General features: G+C 57.9%; 1 protein-coding gene across 2 annotated transcripts in view; it reads right to left on the bottom strand.

The window, feature by feature from the left end:
• The window catches only part of RAD23A (RAD23 homolog A, nucleotide excision repair protein), a 22,567-nt gene that overhangs the window by 6,777 nt on the left and 9,974 nt on the right, over nt 1–5,816 (bottom strand). The gene's annotated exons all lie outside the window — the stretch shown is intronic.

Below are 5,816 nucleotides of genomic sequence, written 5' to 3'. Positions count from 1 at the left end.
CCCACCAACTGCCCCAACCCCAGTCTTCAGCTCCCCCTCCTTCCCTCCCCCTGGCAGCCTCTCCCAAGGACAGGTCTGGCTTCAGTTGCATAGCGAGAAACCTGCAAACCTCTGCAGGAAGCACCTTACTTTCCCTTGTATCCTTTTCCCCCCTTCCCACCCGTTTCTCTCCTCCTGGCAGTCCTCATCTTCCCCTTCCTTTCTCTCCTTCCCGCTCTCCAACCAACCTACTTCTCATCCGCCCCCTCGTTTTCAGCTATACTTATTAGTTGTTGTCTTCCTTTATGCCCCACCCCTTTCTCCCCGTGGGGACCCCAAGGCGGCTTGTCTCCTCCATTTAATCCTCACACAACAACCCTCCGAGGTAGGTTAGGCTGGGAATGTGTAATCGGCCCAAGGTCGCCCAGGGAGCTTCCACGGCAGATTAGTGACTCGAACCTAGGTCTCCCAGATCCCACTATGAAACTCTGACCGCCACACCGCACTGGCTTTCGTGGGGGGGGGGGGGGGCTGCTGTTGAATGATGGCAAGCAGCCGGGCCTGGGAGAGTCAGGCAAGCTGCGTGGTATCTGGTCGCCTGGCCCCAGGGAGTCCTCCCTCAAAGGCCAGAGCAGCCCTGGAAAGGGCCCGCCCCCTCCCTCTGCCTTTGACCGACAGAAACCGAGGCTTGAGGGCTGGCAGTACTGTTGTGGTTGCCTAGCAAATGCCAGTGAGGGCATTCATTCCTTAAAGATACACATCCTGCTTCTATTATTCTGGGGCCTTTAACACCCCACCCCCTCATGTATTTTCACTGAATAAATTCACAACTTCTGCTCTACATTCTCACTACTGAATCCGGTCTTCCTTTCGTGGATCTTTTTGGACCTTTTGCGTGGACTTCGATATCGTGGACTCTATACTGCTTGAGCTGTCTGCTGTTTACTGCTTGTGTGTTTGAATTGAAGAGTTTTGCTCTCCTATTCAATTAAGTCCTCCCTCGGACGCGTCTTCTTTTTCTTTAGTCTACGTCCTCTTCACCCAAGCAACGGAGAGTGTGTGGAGTTGCTGGCCCAGAGGGAGCCCCCTCCCCGCCCCGCTGGTAGGAGGAAGAAGAAGGGATACACCAGCCCAGCTTAGCAGGCAGGGAGAAGGGAGACGATGCCCGGGGCGAGGGGGCTCGGGTGGTTGGCGGCCCGGGGGGGGGCCCCGCTGCCTGGGGGGGGGGGGGGAGACAGGTGTAGCTTGTTCATCCCGAGTCAGGCCATTGGTCATTCCAGCAGGGATCATTTACGTTTGCCTGGCTCTCTCCGCACGTGAGGATCGAGGGGCGCCTCTGCCTGGATGTCAAACCTCTGGAAACTGGCAGGCAGGGAAAAGGAAGCAGCGGGAGCACTGCGCAGGTGAGCCTGAGCCAGCTCAAGGAGAAGCCGGGCGGGCAGATGCCTCCGCGCAGAGCCGGCTCTTTCCCGGGCTCGAACATGCGCAGACGTTAGCATCTACGCGCTTATATCCCGCTTTCCTCCCCAGCTGGGACTCAGAGCGGCTCAGAACATCTTCCCTTCTCCGTGTCCTCTCAACAGCCCTGGGATGGAGACCAGGCTGAGAGCTTGTGATGGGCCCAAGGTCACCCGGCGAGCTTCCGCGGCAGAAGTGGGGATTCAAACTCGGGTCGCTCGAGGTCCCAGTCCGGCACTCTACCCACTACACCACGCTGGGGCGCCTGGAAAGTCCTGCAGAAGCGGCACGGGCGGGGAGGCCAAAGAAAACCTTCCCCCACCGAGCCACTCGTGGAGGCTGGAGCGCTGCGCTGAGGCCCTTCCTGCCTCCCAGCCAGGCAGGCAGGCTCCTCCGCGAAGCTGGGCTCAGGAGCTGCTGGACTGAAGAGGCACGCAGCCAGCGCTGAACACCTCTGCCTCCAGCCTCCCCACTTCCCCAAAGGCGTTTCTGCCCTGGGAGCTCAAGAGACGCCTGTGTTTTCTCCGCACGAGACGGCCACTGGGTTCTCCACCTCCCCCACGGGTCCTCCCTCCTCGGGATGGAAGAGCAGAGAAAGAGGATGGCGGGCCACGGCCGCGGGAACCCGGGGAAACATGTGCACAGGTGGCTGAGGGGCGTCCTTTTTGTTTCACGCTGCCACTCTATTTGTCGCGGCTGCCGCTGAACGAACCCGAGCACTTGGCCCCGGCGGAAGACCTCAGTACTGCTGGGCATGAGCTCTCGGCTCCTGAAAGCCCCACCCCTGACAGGACTGAAGCCACGGAAGCTGCTCCAGCGACAGCTGAAGCAGAACCACGCCGGATCAACACTCCCCCTGACCCACCCCCACCGGTGTCCCATTTGCGGGAACAACACCGACGGGACATGGCATCCCGGTGGCGGGAGGCGTGCATGTGCGGGAGGCGCTCTTTTAGCACTGAGTAGCCCGACTTACCTGAGGGAGCACCTCTCCCCACATATACCCCCAAAGAGCACTTCGGTCGGGGACACAACATCGCCTGGTGATTCCAGGCCCCCGGGAGGCAAGGCTCGCCACAAGCAGGGCCAGATCCTTCTCGGTGGCGGCCCCTACGTGGTGGAATGAGCTCCCGGAGGAGATTATGCAGTTCCGCAGGGCGTGCAAGACGGAGCTCTTCCGCCAGGCTTTCGCATAGGGGCTGCCACCGCCACCGATGGTGTGGATAACAACGGGGCTAGGGACGGCCCCAGGAAGACCGTCTACAACATTACGTGGCACTGGTGCCACCGGACTTACTTGGGACCAACTACAGGACGAGATCACCCCCAAAGAACTGACTGTTACCATCATGAGATTTATTCGGGGACCATCATGTTTTCATGGAGCATTTTACTTTTTCTGTGTTATCTAATGCTTTTATTATGTTTCACGTGGTCTCTGCCCCTTGTAAGCCGCCCTGAGCCCGCTCACGGGGAGGACGGGGTAAAAATGTCATAAATAAATAAATAATAGAGTGCTAGCGGGAGCCGGGACACAATCAGGGTGCGCTAATTGCCGACAGCCTGACGGGCTATTTAGCCCTCGCACTCACACCGACTCGTTGTGCTAGCAACTAGTCATTCTGGACAAAGCTTTGCACCCCACCACCCGTGTTCCTGTTCCTTGTTTTGATTTCTCGGCTCTTGACCTCGGCTCGTACGACTCCGCTCCGGACCTACACCTCGGACCTTTGACTCCCTGGCGTCCGACTTCTTTGGACTCTGGCTTTAATGACTACTCTAACGGTTGGTGATTTGGACTTGGTCTCTCGGAGTTTCTGCTTGCCCGGTTTTGACTTTGGACTGCCTTTGGACTCTCTCGCTTTTGCCTGACCTGGTACTGCGTTCGTGACACTATTGGCACGCAAGTGGGAGCAGGACGAATGCTCCCGTGGGAAAAGGTGTGAGGAAACCCAGGGATCTTTGAGAAGGCATTTGCGAGGTTGTGCAACGAAGAAGAGATTGGATTTATACCTCATGGCCCTTCACTACCCAAAGGAGTCTCAGAGCGGCTTACAAACTCCTTTCCCTTCCCCTCCCCACAACAGACACCCTGCTGTGAGGTAGGCGGGGCTGAGAGAGCTCTGACAGAAACTGCTCTTTTTCACGGACAGCTCTTGTCAGAACTATGGCTTGCCCAAGGTCATCCAGCCACGTGCAAGGGGAGGAGTGAGGAATTAAACCCCGTTCTCCCAGGCTAGAGTCTGCGCACTTCACCACGACACCAAACTGGCTCTCACCAAACAGAGGGCCTCTTCACTCGGCACAGACTAGGAGGACCGCCATCGCCCTGCAGAGCTTGGGCCACCCGCTTACTGTGGCTTCGGCCAGCCCCCCACAGGGCGAGGGCCGTGGGGCTAGGCGTGCTGGCGGCCGTGGTGGCACAAGCATGTCGGGCATCAGTGAACCTGGAGCACGATCCTGGACTTTTGCCCAGGGCCCCGGAATCGCTACGAGCGTCCCGAGTCATGGCTCTCACAGAGAAAGCCAGGAGGGGCTTCTTGCGGGGGGGGGGACTTCGATCAATACTGGGGGGGGGAAGCTGGGGTGGAGAGGAAGGTGTGAGAAACACACCACATGAACTGCCTTTACCCTTTGTTGGTGTCACTGCGAAATATTAACGTAGACTTAAATCTCTCTGTGTGTGTGTGTAAAGTGCCATCAAACTGCATCTGACTCGTGGTGACCCTGTAGGGTTTTCAATAACGCCGACGGGACATGGCATCCTGGTGGTGGGAGGCGTGCATGCGCGGGAAGCGCTCTTTTAGCACTGAGTAGCCCGACTTACCTGAGGGACCGCCTCTCCCCCCATATACCCCCAAAGAGCACTTCGGTCGGGGACACAACATCGCCTGGTGATTCCAGGCCCCCGGGAGGCAAGGCTCGCCACAAGCAGGGCCAGATCCTTCTCGGTGGCGGCCCCTACGTGGTGGAATGAGCTCCCGGAGGAGATTATGCAGTTCCGCAGGGCGTGCAAGACGGAGCTCTTCCGCCAGGCTTTCGCATAGGGGCTGCCACCGCCACCGATGGTGTGGATAACAACGGGGCTAGGGACGGCCCCAGGAAGACCGTCTACAACATTACGTGGCACTGGTGCCACCGGACTTACTTGGGACCAACTACAGGACGAGATCACCCCCAAAGAACTGACTGTTACCATCATGAGATTTATTCGGGGACCATCATGTTTTCATGGAGCACTTGTACTTTTTCTGTGGTATCTAATGCTTTTATTATGTTTCACGTGGGCTCAAGCTGCCCTGAGCCCGCTCGTGGGGAGGATGGGGTAAAAATGTCATAAATCAATAAATAATAAATTAGTACTAGCGGGAGCCGGGACACAATCAGGACACACTAATTGCCGACAGCCTTACGGGCTATTTAGCCCTCGCACTCACGCCGACTCGTGCTAGCAACTAGTCAGACGAAGCTCTGCACCTCACCACCCGGGTTCCTTGTTCCGGCTCCTCGTTTTTGACTTCTCGGCTCCTGACCTCGGCTTGTACAACTCCGCTCCTGACCTGCACCTCGGACCTTTGACTCCCTGGCGTCTAACTTCTTTGGACTCTGGCTTCAACGACTACTCTAACAGTTGGTGATTTGGACTTGGTCTCTTGGTGTTTCTGCTTGCCCGGCTTTGACTTTGGACTGCCTTTGGACTCTCTCGCTTTCACCTGACCTGGTACCGCGTTCGTGACACTATTGGCACACGGGTGGAAGCAGGACGAACGCTCCCGTGGGGGAAGGGGTCAGGAAACGCAGGGATCTTTGAGAAGGCATTTGCGAGGTTGTGCAACAGAAGAAGAAGAGGAGATTGGATTTATACTTGCCCTTCACTACCCAAGGGAGTCTCAGAGCTGCTCACAAACCCCTTTCCCTTCCCCTCCCCACCACAGACACCTTGTGAGGTAGGTGGGGCTGAGAGAGCTCTGACAGAAACTGCTCTTTTTCAAGGACAGCTCTGATCAGAACTACGGCTTGCACAAGGTCATCCAGCCAGGCGCAAGCGGCGGAGTGGGGAATTAAACCCCGTTCTCCCAGGCTAGAGTCTGCGCACTTAACCACGACACCAAACTGGCTCTCACCAAACAGAGGGCCCCTTCACTCGGCACAGACTCGGAGGACCGCCATCGCCCTGAAGAGCTTGGGCCACCCGCTTACTGTGGCTTCGGCCAGCCCCCCACAGGGCGAGGGCCGTGGGGCTAGGCGTGCTGGCGGCCGTGGTGGCACAAGCAGGCCGGGCATCAGTGAACCTGGAGCCCGATCCCGGACTTTTGCCCAGGCCCCCGGAATCGCTACGAGCGTCCCGAGTCATGGCTCTCACAGAGAAAGCCCGGAGG

This window comes from Gekko japonicus, unplaced genomic scaffold (genome assembly GCF_001447785.1).
Source record: "Gekko japonicus isolate JY-2015 unplaced genomic scaffold, Gekko_japonicus_V1.1 scaffold5897, whole genome shotgun sequence".
NCBI classification, from domain to species: Eukaryota; Metazoa; Chordata; class Lepidosauria; order Squamata; family Gekkonidae; genus Gekko; species Gekko japonicus.
Note: the sequence above shows the minus strand (reverse complement) of the source record. Positions and strands in the feature narration are given on the sequence as shown.